A 15,065-nucleotide genomic window follows, 5' to 3' on the forward strand; every position below is an offset into this window, starting at 1 on the left:
GGGATACTAAGCACAGGGAAGGGAGAGGACCAGACCCCAGGTCAGGCATCCCAGACATGGGAGACCCACACGGGAGAGATGAATCCCTATAACATTTAGTTTTGAAAACCAGAGGGGCCTAATAAGCAGTGGGGCTTAACACCAGAAACATTAAAAATCAGCAGGCAAAGCCGGGAAGGGAGATTCCCACCTTTAAAGAGACAGCACAGCAAACAGCCCTGCTGAGATATAGTATAAAAGCTGCAGTTCAAAAAACGCCTGGCATATAAATGAAGGAGATTTATTTACTAATCTCAGAGCATGTGCTAGAGGGGCAGGGATCTTTGGTAGACTTCTCTAAGAACAAAAGGGTTGGTGCCACCATTTCCCTCCCCAATTCCCCAGCTGAAATATACAGATATATATTGCTGGAACCAGTAGAGCAGAAATGCTCTCCACCTAACTTATTAACAGCACACCCCACCCCCATTCTGCAGACACACTGTCTCCATGCCAGCCTGGGCAGGAGTTTTCTCTGGTAGCTATAGGCCCCCTCCCATAGTGGACCTATGCAGACCTTGTGTGGTGCTTCACATCCCACCCCTGCATTCTCCTGTGGGCCTTCCTTCTCTAACACATCCTTAGCCAGAGCCCTTTCAAAGCAATGCTGCAAGCCTGGCAGTGTGCAAGCAGCCCCAGTGGGCCAGCACCACTCCAGAATGACTCATGCCCCAGGGAGAGGGAATGATAACCACACATACCAGTCCCACTGCAGCCCCACAGTAGACTGGGTGCACACATCAGGTCTGACTGCAAGACTTACCCACCTACTAAAGCTTCTCAGGGGACAACACAGGGAAACCGCCCTACAATTCAGTGCTACTGTATCTCTGGCAAATGCCTTATCTGACTCAACTGAAGCCCAAGTGGTTCTTGGTGGCCTCAAAATTACCCACTACAGGAACCACACCCTGCCCACAACTAGCAAGTTTGCAAATGAGTGGCCTGAAGGCAAAAGCAGCTCAGCCACAATAGTAGGACACACCCAATACACACAAAACACACACAGTTCACAGGAGACACTTCTGTAGTGCTAAGTTCTGGCAAACAGGGGACATTGCAGGGCATTACGGGACCAGTTCTTATAAGGCCACTAATTTCAAGAGCAGGAGACATAGCTGATTTCTAACATAGAAAAAGACTCAGAGGGGGAGACGAACCATGAGAGATGATGGACTCTGAAAAACAAACTGAGGGTTCTAGAGGGGAGGGGGGTAGGGGGATGGGTTAGCCTGGTGATGGGTATTGAGGAGGGCACGTTCTGCATGGAGCACTGGGTGTTATGAACAAACAATGAATCATGGAACACTGCACCAAAAACTAATGATGTAATATACGGTGATTAACATAACAATAAAAAAATTAAAAAAAAAAAAAGACATAAAGAGTTAGACAAAATGAGGAGACAGGAATATGTCCCAAATGAAAGAACAGAGCAAAAGCACAGCAAGAGAGCTAAACAAAATGGAGATTGAGTAATATGTCTGATAGAGAATTTAAACTAATAACCATTAAGATACTCACTGGACTTGTGAAAAGAGTGGAGGACCTCAGGGAAACTCTCAAAAAAGAGTTAGAAAACATAAACAAGAACCAATCAGAGATGAAGAACGCAATAACTGAAATTAAAAATGTACTTGTTGGAATAAATAGTAGACTAGAGAAAGCAGAAGAATGGATTGGCTACCTGGAGGACAGAGTAATGGAAAGCAATCCAGCTGAACAGGAGAAAGAAAAAAATAAATAAAAATACATAGGGAACACAGCAACATCATCAAGCATAATATTTGCATTTTGGGGATCTCAGAAGGGGAAGAGAGAAAAAAGGAGCAGTAAATTTATTTGAAGAAATAATAGCTGAAAATACCCAAATCTGGAGAAGGAAACAGAAATCTGTATCCAGGATGCACAGAGAGCCCCCAACAAAATCAACCCAAGGAGGTCCACTCCAAGACATAGTAATTAAAATGGCAAAAAGTATGGAGGTTCCTCAAAAAGTTGAAAATACAGCTACTGAACAACCCAGCAATTGCACTACTGGGTATTTACCCCAAAGATACAAATGTAGTGATCCAAAGGGGTATGTGCACCCCAATGTTTATAGCAGCAATGTCCACAAAAGCCAAACTATGGAAAGAGCCAAGATATCCATTAACAGATGAATGGATAAAGAAGAAGTGGTATATATATACAATGGAATATTATGCAGCCATCAAAAAACCCACAAAATCTTGCCATTTGCAACGACATGGATGGAACTAGAGGGTATTATACTAAGCGAAATAAGTCAATCAGAGAAAGACATGTATCATATGATCTCACTGATATGAGGAATTCTTAATCTCAGGAAACAAACTGAGGGTTGCTGGAGTAGTGGGGGATGGGAGGGATGGGGTAGCTGGGTGATAGACATTGGGGAGGGTATGTGCTATGGTGAGTGCTGTGAATTGTGTAAGACTGTTGAATCACAGACTTGTACCTTTGAAACAAATAATACGTTATATGTTAAAAAAAAAGATAGTAAGAAGGGGGGATATCAGAGGAGGAGACAAACCATGAGAGACTATGGACTCTGAGAAACAAACTGAGGATTCTAGAGGGGAGGGAGTTGGGGGATGGGTTAGCCTGGTGATGGGTATTAAAGAGGGCATATATTGAATGGAGCACTGGGTGTTATATGAAAACAATGAATCATGGAACACTACATCAAATAAATAAATAAATAAATAAATAAATAAATAAATAAATAGGAAAAATAAAAAAAGTAGAGATGAAGGGAGAATTTTAAAAGCAGCAAGAGAAAAGAAAACAGTTACATACAAGGAAAACCCCAAAAGCCTACCAGCTGATTTTTTGGCAGAAAGTTTGCACGGTGAAAGGAGTGACATGATATATTCAAAATGCTGAAAGAAAATACAGTCTGCAACCAAAAATACTCTGTCCAGCAAGACTGTCATTCAGAATGGAAGGAGAGATAGAGTTTCCCAGACAAACAAAAGTTAAAAGAATTCATGACCACTAAACCAGCTCTCAAGAAATGTTAATGGGGACTCTTTGAGTGGAAAGGAAAGATGATAAGGAGGAGCAAGAAAAGTAAGAAGCACAAACGCAGTAAAATTAAGTATAGCTATAAAAATCAGTCAAGGATTCACAAAATGAAAGAATGTAAAGTATAATACCATATACCTAAAAAGGGGGGAGAGGAGTAAAGAATGGGCTTAGACTTAAGCAACCGTCATCTTAAAATAGACCACTATATGCATAAGAGGTTATATATAAACCTAACAGTACCTAAAAATCAAAAACTAGTAATATGCAAAAAATAAAGAGAAAGGAATCCCAAGTATATTATTAAAGAAATTCAGCAAACCATGAGAGAAGAGCAAGAGAAGAAAGGAACAAAGAAAAACTACAAAATCAACCATAAAACAAGTAACAAAATGGCAGTAAGTATATATCTATTAATAATTACTTTGACTGTAAATGGACTAATTTACAAAGTCCAATCAAAAGACATAGGGTGACAGAGGGACAAAAAAGCAAGACCCATCTATATGCTGTCTACAAAAGACTCCTTTCAGACCTAAAGACACAGGCAGATTGAAAATGAAGGGATGGAACAGCATTTATCATGCAAATGGCAATTAAGAGAAAGCTAGGGTAGCAATACTGATATCAGACAAAAAAGATTTTAAAACAAAGACTGTAACAAGAGACAAAGAAGGACACTATGTAATTATAAAGGGAACAATCTAACAAGGAGATCTAACAATTGTAAATATTTATACACCCAACATGGGAGAAATCAAATACCTAGAGCAGCTAATAACAAACATAAAGGAGCTAATTGATAGTAATGCACTAACAGTAGGGCACTGTAACACCTCACTTACATTAATGGGTAGATCATCCAGAGAATCAACAAGGAAACTGTGGTTTTGAATGACACATTGGGCCAGATAGATTTAACAGATATATCCAGAACATTCCATCCTAAAACAGCAGAATATACATTCTTTTCAAGTGTATGTGGAACATTCTCCAGAATAGATTACATGTTAGGCCACAAAACAAGTCTCAACAAATAAAAAAGATTGGAATCATACCATGCACCTTTTCTGACCACAATGCTATGAAACTGAAAGCAATCACAAGAAAAATGTCTGGAAAGAACACAAATACATGGAGGTTAAATAATATGCTATTAAACAGTGAATGGATCAGTGAAGAAATCAAAGAGGAAATAAAAAAATATATATGGAAACAAATGAAAATGAAATGATCCAAAATCTTTGGGATGCAACAAAAGCTGTTCTAAAAGGGATTTTATAGTGATACAGGCCTACCTCAACAAGCAAGAAAAGTTTCAGGTAAACAAAACCTTACACCTAAGGGAGCTAAAAATCAAGAAAAAACAAAACCCCAAACCAGTAGAAGGAAGGAAATAATAAAGATTGGAGCAGCAATAAAAGAAATAGAAACTAAAACCAAAACCAAAAACAAAACAAAAAACACAGTAGAACAGTTCAATGAAACCAGTAGCTGGTTCTTTGAAAAGGTCAACAAAATTGATAAATCTGTGACCAGACTCATCAAAAAAAAAAAAAAGAGAGAGAGAGAGAGAGAGAGAGGACATAAATAAACAAAATCAGAAATGAAAGCAGAGAAAAAAATAATTGACACCGCTAAAATACAAAGGATTAAAGAGAATAATATGAAAACTTTTATGCCAACATATTGGACAACCTAGAAGAAATGGATAAATTCCTAGAAACATATAACTTCCAAAAACTAAACCAGGAAGAAATAGAAAATTTGAACAGACTGATTACTAGTAATGACTTTGAATCAGTAATCAAAAAACTTCCAACAAAAAAAAGTCCAGGATCAGATGGTGAATTCTACCAAACATTTAAAGAAGAGTTAATACCGATTCTTTTCATTTTGCCCCCAAAAATAGAAGAGGAAGGAAAGCTTCTAAATTCATTGAGTGAGGCAAGCATTACCAGGTGATACCAAAACCAGATAAAGACACTACCAAGAAAAGAACTGCAGGCCAGTATCTCTGATGAACACAAATGCAAAAATCCTCAACAAAATATTGCAAACTTAATCCAACAATACATTAAAAAAACAATTCACAATGATCAAGTGGGATTTATTCCTGGAATGCAAGGGTGGTTGCAAATCAATCAACGTGATACGTCACATCAACAAGAGAAAAGATAAAAACAATATGATCATTTCAATAGATGCAGAGAAAGCATACGACAAAGTACAACATCCATTCATGATAAAAACCTTCAGCAAAGTAGGTTTAGAGGGAACATACCCAAACATAATAAAGCCCATGTATGAAAAATGTGAAGCTAGCATCATCTTTAATGGGAAAAAAGAGAGAACTTTTCCCTAAGGTCAGGAACAAGACAAAGATGTCCACTCTCACCACTTTTATTCAACACTGTACTAGAAGTCCCAGCCACAGCAATCAGACAACAAAAAGAAATAAAAGGTATCCAAATTAGTAAAGAAGTAAAATTTTCACTAGTTGCAGATGACATGATACTATATATAGAAAACCCTAAAAACTCCCATCAAAGAAATTCCTAGAGCTGATAAATGAATTTAGTAAAATCACAGGATACAAAATCAATGTACAGAAAACTGTTGCATTTCTATACACTAATAATGAAGTAGCAGAAAGAGAAATTAAGAAAACCATCCCATTTACAATTGCACCAAAAATAAGGTACCTAAAAATAAACCTAACCAAAGAGATGAATGATCTATAATCTGGAAATTATAAAACACTGATGAAAGAACTTGAAAATGACACAAAGAGGGCACATGTGAGTGGGGGTGGGAGGGAAGACCAGTGGGAGAGGGAGAGAAGCAGACTCCCTGCTGAGTGCAGAGCCTGACATGGGGCTCAATCTCATGACCTGAGCCGAAATCTCCAGTCAGATGCTTAACTGAGTGAGCCACCCAGGTGCTCCAGTACTTTTTATTTTTATGCTGACATCCCTTATAGTGACATAATTATTTTTGGTGGAATTAGTAATTATTCTGAGGAGATAATAAGAATTTTCAAACATATTGAAATAAAAGTTGCATATACTTATACTATTTTCCCATCTTTTCTGACTCTGCCCTTCTTACTCGCTTTCTTCTCTTGGTTAGTTTAGTTAATTTGTGACAACTGTTTGCACAATAGGAAAATCAATCCTTTGTAATATTATTAAAAATATTGTTCCAGTTTGTCATGCATATTTCAACCTCATTCATTATGCTTTTCCATACAAAAGCTTTAATTTCAATATGGTGATATTTATTTTTCTTTATGGGTTTTTTTTTGTCATAGTCTCACAACTGCCTCCCCATATGTTTTGTTGATGGAAAAAATTCAGAGACAGAAGACCTTATAATAAGGTTGTATCGTCAGTAGTGACTCTGGCACAGAATTCCATTGTTTTAACATCCTAATTCCAAACTTTTTTTTTCTGTATTATGTTATCTTTAAATATAGCCATTATCCCCAAAGTGGACTGTGAAACTGCCATTGGGTTCCAAATTCTGTTTCAAATTTGGATGAATCAGCTTCAGAGAAAAAAGGAGAGAAATAAGTAGGAAAACAAACAGGAAAAAGAGACAAAGATGGAAGATACTTCACTTCCCAGCATGATAGAACCTTAGTGTTAGCAATCTTATAACCTACCTTAACCTAGAAGCTATCTGTCCAGCTACTGACTGAAAGACAATATAGCCTACCTCCTAATTGCAATCCTAGGATTCTTTTCACTTTGCTCCAGAAAAAATGTCATCCATCGTACCTCTTGATGATGATAAACATAGGTCAAACACATATTTTGCTTTAGTTGTAATAGCAACCAAGAATCAAACTTGAAATAGATACACTTATTATCATAGCTGAATACCTGTGTCCTATATTTCAAAATAATACATGCCGTATGTTATATTTGGAATTATTCAATGGATTTGCCAACCATAATTCAAATTGATATGGTCCTTTGGGTAAATCAATGCATTTATTTATTATTTAAAAAATCAAACAAGACTTTGTAAAAGACCCATCTTTTTCTGTGGGAATTAATACTGTTCTATTTAGAGTCACCAAAAAGCATACTGGAATTTGATTCACAGCCACAATTTATGATTATATAATGTGTTTTTATTACCTAATCATCTCTGATGGTTATTCCTTTTGTTTGCCTACTTAATGGATTTGAAGTATGAGTGCTAGGTTCAGGCCAATAAGCCTCTTTTATGGTTTACAGCTTTACTATCATTTTCCTTACTTCAGTACATTAAAAAAGAAAAAAAAAAAAACGTGAGCTTATGTGAGTGATCACTCAACTGTGGCTGCAAGTTCTCCATGCTCACCATTTCACTTCCCAGAAAAGGGACTAAATAGAATTGGATTGCCTCTCTTGCTCGTGTTCTCCTCTCTTTCTGTTCTTGCTCTCTCCTTTCTCTTTCTCTGATGTATTGAACTCAAAAAGAAAGAGGGTTTTAAGGAAACATCTCTCATATGCATTCTGTGCCCCCTATAGTTTTTCAGTGACTTCATAGTGGTGATATAAGGCTCTCCTTGTGTAATTGGAATAAGTAATAATTTATCTAAGTTTTATATCCTCTTTTATTCTTTTTTATTTCCCTTTAATATGTTTTGGAGGCTATAAAATTTGAGGATGAGTAGCTAGGGGTTAGAGCCAAGTGTACTGCACACGGATGCTTAGTAAACCTCCATGCCCTGTCAATGCACTCCTGGCCTGAGATGCTGCCTCCCACACTCTTTCTCTTCTTGTCTACCAGAAAAATAGCATTTGGTGAGTGTGTTGTTCTGAAATTCTGATTCTCAGAGACATTTCAGAACACTGAAACTAACCCATCCTGGCAATGAGCAATTTCCACAGGTACACTTATATGGTAACTTTAAATAAATTATTTTAAAATTTATTTTAAATCTCATGGACAAAGTTGGAAGTTTGCCATTAGTAGACCTCACTGAGCCATCAAGCAAGATTGCACCTATTTTTTTTTTTTTTTGAGAGGTGGGTGACTTAGTATCCAGAAACAGTAAAAGCAGTTCTTAATAGTATCTACATTACTAAAGAGAGTAACTTAAAATTTTAGTTCTTCCTACTTAATTTGTATTATTTTCAACTTACTTTTACTTGAGTTTCTTACCACAAAAATTCATACAAAAACTTAAAAAACTTAAAAACTTAAAAAAAATTAAGACTACCTAACACTGATTCAATTATTTTTTTCTTAACAACACAGCCTCTTAGGTATCTTATTTTGGTAGTGTCTTATTACCAAAGGAAATTGCATGAAATAAAACACTGCTTCTTAAAGCCTACCATGCCGATTTGTATCAGCAATGCATGTGTTCTTTAGATGTTCTCCACAGCTGAAGAAGAGGATTGCATGGAAGCCCGGGACAAAGCACCATATGGCTAGGACAAGATGATTGTTGATAAAGGCACATGAGAGATGGGAGGGGAGATGTCACAGCCTGTCAGTCTTTATCCCTAGAGGAAGCTCTGGTGACAGGGGAATGATTGAAATGGCACATTTGGGGTCCCTGGGCATGGAGAAGGGATAAATAATAACTAGCAATTCAATGACATAAACTCAAGGGAAAGATGGAAACAAAGGGAGCTGGGGACTGGGTAGAAGTGGAGCTTTCCTACAGTTGATGAAAGATGCCAGGAAGAGACATTGATGAGAGAGATGATTAAAGGTGGCTTCACAAAGCCTTGCATAGTGACGGATGGGAAGGGTACAATGATTAGTAAGAAAATACAAAGAGAGAAGAGACCTGAAATGAAGTACATTCTTGCTGAAGAAGACAGGTAGAATGACAAAAAAGGGAAAACAAAGGATAATTTTTTCTGCAACCTGATAAAGGAAAAAGGGGGAGATATTGAGATGACCAAGTTGTATCCTTGCATGGAGGAAGCACCCTTGTCCCCAACTCACTTGACCTATCAGATTTAGCTCAAATCCTTCCCAAAGCCTTTCCAGTAGGGATCCTAGATTTCCAACCAGATATCATGAAACTGGGTCAGCAGAAGCAGACTTTCTGTTTTCTGGATCTGAGGACAGATAAATAAGAATAACCATTCACTGAGTATATATAATATGCCAGGTACTGTGAGAGCCCTTTAAACCCATTTTATATCATCACATAGCCCTGCATGTAAATTGGATCAGTTTTTAAATGTGGAGTGTAGGGCTCAGAGAAGCTAAATAGCTTTCCAAGTCACATAGTCACAGAGTAGCAGAGCAGGGAGGGATCCAACCCCCATCTATTTAATTGTGGTTTTCTAGTCGAATCCACTTGTTTACAAAAAGGTTGGACTAGCCACCTTCCCAAGCTGCCTGAGGTCTGCTCCATTCTGGATAAACCCTTTTAAAATCTACTTTCTTAAATAAACAAAATGAAAATAAAGAATATAATTGGTTCACAAAATTCTTGTGTGACCAGAAGACACAACACAATTCTTGTGTTGACCAGTTTACCAGATATTATTTTCCTCTCATTTTGTCTTTTGAAAAGACTTCAAATTCTGAGAGATGTAGTTACCTCTGCTGATATGATAATACCTTCTAGAATTTTTTTTCATCTTATATCTTTGTGTGGACACAGGTAATTCTTCTTACCATGCAACCTTGTCCTGGCAATTCTCTTTGATATATGGTTTGTGGATAACAATCACACTTCCTATAACAGATCCCCAGGTTCTTTTCTGGATGCATAGATCAGCTCAAACTTCTCAGGCTTCTGCTCTGCTTTGTAATGAAAGCATTATTTCTCTTAAGAATTATTCCTGTATGAACACATCTTCTACATTGTTTGACACATAGTTGGATTTGAGGAACATGTTCCCTTCTCATTTGGTCTGAAATGAAGTAGTCTCATCATAAATCTACATTCCCTTGGAACTTTCCTCAGAGTTCAGCTTTTTAATCTACTTTGTAATTTATTAACAGAGTAATAATGATTAGCATGACCAGCTTGTAATAATAGCTCAGTCCCCTTCCAGTACATAATCTCAAATACCCATTTTTGTGGGTTTTGAAAGGGAATTTCTTAGAGTTTAAACATTATAATTTCACAATTGTGCAATGCCTTTCATTTAGCTAACACTACAAGAATGTATTGGATGCCTAGGATGTCACTATACATATGGTACTAGATTTGGGGATTAGATTTGTGAACAGAGTAGACTTTGCTTCTACTCTTATAGAGAATACAATTTGGTATAGGATACCAAAAAAATGACTAGACCATTAGAGTTCAGTGTAGGAAGTTTCCAGAGGGGACTTCTATTCCTGTGAAAGTCCAGAATGAGAGTCTTCTAAGCCAGGGCAGGAATCAGTGAGGTGACACCTGAGCAGAAGTCTGAAGAAGCCCAGGTCGGGGCAGCAGAGCAGTTGGAGGGAGGTATTCCAGCTCAGGTTGCAGCACACAAAAGTAGCAAAGGTGAAAGCATGACGTCTTCATGGAACTGATTAAGGTCAGTGACCCCAGAGACCTTCCCCTGTGTCCTTCCAGGCCAGGCTTACTTCTGCCCAAGACAACTGAGAACATAGAGCTGGGATGGGAGAAGCAATGTGGGAAGTGGGAGGAGATAGGTCCTTGTTGGTGAAGCTGGGGCAGGGAGAATTACCAATGACTGAGCTGGCTTTCCTCTCTGGAATTGGGAGATGGATTAAAAAAGACCTTCACTCAATGCCTGACACATAGTAATCCTTCCATAGATATTGAATGGATTAATGATTGGATGCATAAATTGATTTACCAAAGAAAATTCATACATGTATGATCCCATTCCATAGCACTACTACTATGATAGTTTGTAAAATGATAAATAGGTTTCTGGGAACAGACTAGAAATAGTGTAATGAGATAGTATGTTCTGCTTTCTAAACAACCACGCTACTGAAAATTTAGGATGGAATTTGTTTATAAGTAAGAGACTATCACAAACTTAGTAATTGTCTTACATGTATACACCTTATGTCTTAAAAAGGAGTTTCCTATTCTCTTAGGGAAAAATCCAGAGTTTAAAAATAATTTATTTGTGTGTGTGGGGGGGTGCACCGTTCCTGGAAGTACTGCAATACCGGGTCCATGTATGGAGTGGGTGGAGCAAGCTCATATTCCATCTCCCTGCTCCAAAAATCCATTGAATACATGTCCTCGGATAGAAAACATATCAGATACTAAACTGATAAGAACAGACACTACACTTCATCTTCACTAATATGCAGAGACGCAATTAAAAATAATTCCTCACTTCAAGCATAACAGTAGGAACTTGATAGACATTCAATAGATATTGATTATTCCATTTTAGAGACTAACCCAATAAATTCTTTTATGTAAAGATTAAAATTTAATGAAATATTACAGAGCTCATTAACTTCTATTCATATTAATTTAAAATAAAAAGTGGTTTCAAATCATTATTTTTTTAAATTCACATTTCTTAGTTTTACTAAAGTTTTCAATATACTAGCTAGAAAGCCATGATTCTTTGAATATTGAAAATAACATGAAACCTTAGAAAAAATTGTTATTCTTTGTAATTTCAACCATATACAGCCGAGCATCTTTTTCGTAAGTTTGCAAAATTACTTTGTGAACTATAAAAACTTTAAACCAAAATGTAAATTTTATCTACTTCTTTGTTTGGAAATTAAAAGCTAGAGTTTAGGGTCAAGGGAACAATGATAAGAAAAAAACACAAAAGGAAAAGAAATAAAGTTTGCCCTGAGAACAATTAAATGTTCCTTTAATTTCCCTAACGTTACTTATTTATATTTTACTTAAATCTTCAAGCTAATAAGGAGATGATGTGAATAAAAGATCTAGTTGATCTGGTGGCTACATTTTTAGTATTTTAGTTAACAGTATGGGGAATGACAAGGAAATAAACCTATTGCTTGTTTGATGTTTAATACAAATTAAATATTTTCATGTTTTTGTGAATGCATCTTATCATCATTCACGTGCCTCATAGGGAGTGGAGGTCAGGCAGTTAATAAGCTCAGGGAAAAATTAATGTCTGTAAACATTACATAGTAAAATTCTAAGAGAAACAAACTCTCTGGTATCTAGACAGGATATGGCTTTATAGAAAAATTAACCCAATAATGTAATTGTTACCAAGGCTATTGCACTGACATCATAAAATAGTAGTAGTAGTACTACTAGTGGTAGTAGTAGTAACTAGTAACTTAGAAACCAAAGTTTCAAAACTATTCTTTGAATTTCTATTATTTTCAGAAATCACTTCCTTTTCCTAGATTTTATTTTGATAATCTTTTTTTTTTTTTTTTTAGTAAAGAGATTCTTATAAATAAGTTAAAAAAAAAAACTATAGTATGGTAAATTCACCTCCTCTTCTCCATGACAACAGACAAAGAAGCTGTAACCATGGCAACAATAAGGACCAGGGAGATTAGGGCCAGACTGGAGATTAGGCCTCCAAGAGCAAAGAAAAAAAGTCCTGATTGATTCCTTATTGAGATGTTACGTGGAGAGGAGTTACTGTTGAGAAAAAGCATGGAGGATTAGTAAGAACAAAATTAATTCCCTGTATAAAGAAGTCATCCCTTTGTTAAAAATGTGTCCGTTCCTTTTCATATGAGGACTGTTTAAATTGAGGTAAAAGAGTCCATGATTAATTCTATTCTGAGCTTTATCTGTGTCATCTGCGTCTAGACTAGTTCTGTGAGAAGGCATTCTTGGAAGCCTGAGGAGAAAAGCATCCATGCACAGACTGCCATTGCTCTGCCTCTTGGCAGCCCCTGGATAGGTGGGGAAACCACCTCATTTTTGATGTGATACCATCTCTAAGTGAGGGGCTTTTGGGGAAGAAGGAATTGAAAATTTCTCCCTGTTCTTTTAAAACTAATTTGTCTAACTTCTTGAGAATTCTCAAAAGATTTTTATAAGTCATCATGGATCACATTTTGTTTTTAGAAAATCTTTTGTAGAAAAAAATCTAGTAATGATCCCATTTGCTTTAAACTGGCAAGATATATAGGTATTACATTTTGAGAAAATGAGCAATGATTTTGCAAGGATGCATGGATAAAGGGGTTACTTAGGGGTGTTTTAGATGATAAATTTATAAACCTGAGAATGGTCTGATGGTATGATTTTTTTTTCATTTTAAAGGACTTTGCCAAATTATCTGCTAAAAAGACTATTCTTACAAACTTCAACTGACAGTGTAAGAGAGTGTCACATCCTGACCATCCCTAGATACTAACATTCTTTAAAGTCTTACTACTCTGACAGATTTTTTTAATATACTTTATTCTGACAGACTTTTTAGATTTTATTTTAATGCACATTTTACTGTTATGTTGAACCCTACTTTAAGATAAGATTCTTTATTATTATATTGATTTTTGGACTTGTTTTATATTATAGATATTAACTATCACCTGTTAAAAATTTTGCAAATACTTTGGGTCATTCTTTCCAGAGGAAATAACACTAAACTAAGTGAAGGGGGACAGTAGGAGTTAGGTGGATGAGATGGGTCTGTTAGAGTGTGAGCTGCTATGGGAAGGCTTCAGGGAGTCAAAAATGGATCCACATGGGGAGAGCCTGCTTAGTGCAAGCAGCGAAAAGCCAAGGAGCCTCCAGATCCTCTTATCATTCATAGGTGTGATGATTAGGTGTTTGTGCTGTTGTGTGGCATGTTCCTCCCTCAAATCATTCCCCATCTGTTGTGGGGGGAGAAAGCCAGGGAGCCTCCATGTGAGCTTCATGAGGAATGCCCTCACCTATTTTTTTGCCATTAACTCCTCTGTACCTAGAAGGGCTGGCATTGGATAGGCACTCTATGAATATTTTTTGGATGAGTAGAGCTAATGGATGCTCCTTACTGTGGAAACTTTGCAAGCCTCTCCCCAAAGTGGTATTTTTCTGGCAACAGAAATACACTAGGCTGTTATACAGGATGGCCTTTGGAATCACCCTCAATCAGTGGTGGAGGAGTGGTAGATAATCACCTCAGCCTGCTTCTTTCAAGACAGATAACCTAGAGGCCGGGGCCACACTGGCCCACAGAGTCCCCTGTGGAGTTGCCATCCAGTTTCTCCCCACAGTGCTAACTGGCAGATAAGTCATTTTTTTCTAACCTTTACTCCCTGCTGTCTCACTTCCCAACTTCCTTGGATCACCTTCCAAATAAACTATTTGCACTTAAATCTGTTTCTTAGGGCCTCTTTGTGGCGGAAGCCAAACTAAGAAAAGTGATAAACAAGAGCCAGGCCAATAGGCCCATTTCAAAGTTTAGAGATATCCTGAGGTAAAGAGTAGACCCTGAGGATAAATAAATAGTAGAGTAATATGACCAGATGTGTCTTTTTACAAGCTTATTCAGGATGCTGTCTGTACACAGAATACATTTGAGGGAGATGAGTGGAAGGAAGGCAGAAGAGCTGGAGAAAGCAGAGACAGCTGTGACAGTTCTAGGAAGACAGAATGATGGTGTGGTGGTGGAATTAACATGGAGTAGGTTTACCAGATGTCCAGGAGGGGGAATCCTAGAAAGGATGAGTGAGAGAGAGTTAGGGGTAGGGGATACCTTTTGGGCTTCTGGGCTGTACAGTTGTGAGGACAGTGTAGACACAACTGAGTTGAGTAGCCCAGGAAGAGAAGCAGTCCGAGTGAACAGTGAAGGGGGTGGGGAGGATAAATTCACATAAAGTGTGCTACTTTGAGATGTCCATAGTATGTAGAAGTATAGGTTTTTGTCAGAAGGCTTAATATTACCCACATTTTTGAGATAGATGCTACATATCCAGGCATCAGTCTTCTCTCTCCCCTCACCACTCTGCCACAAAAGATTGACTAACTTGCTGCCCGCCTACCATTTGTTTCAAATACTGTGTTGACCAAAAAAGCAAGGGGAAATTTTACATATAAAGAAGTTGGCTATGAATATATGGAGCCAGAAATAACTTTGAAA

The 15,065-nt window shown here is 37.2% G+C and overlaps 1 protein-coding gene and 1 non-coding gene across 4 annotated transcripts in view; one reads left to right on the forward strand and one right to left on the reverse strand.

Moving 5' to 3' along the window:
• DCC (DCC netrin 1 receptor) overlaps window positions 1–15,065 on the forward strand; it is a 1,177,272-nt gene that overhangs the window by 805,185 nt on the left and 357,022 nt on the right. The gene's annotated exons all lie outside the window — the stretch shown is intronic.
• On the reverse strand, window positions 11,163–11,352 carry LOC113913428. Its single transcript, XR_003517210.1, has one exon. It is a non-coding gene; the product is annotated as a U2 spliceosomal RNA (small nuclear RNA).

This window comes from Zalophus californianus, chromosome 14, assembly GCF_009762305.2.
Source record: "Zalophus californianus isolate mZalCal1 chromosome 14, mZalCal1.pri.v2, whole genome shotgun sequence".
Lineage (NCBI taxonomy): Eukaryota > Metazoa > Chordata > Mammalia > Carnivora > Otariidae > Zalophus > Zalophus californianus.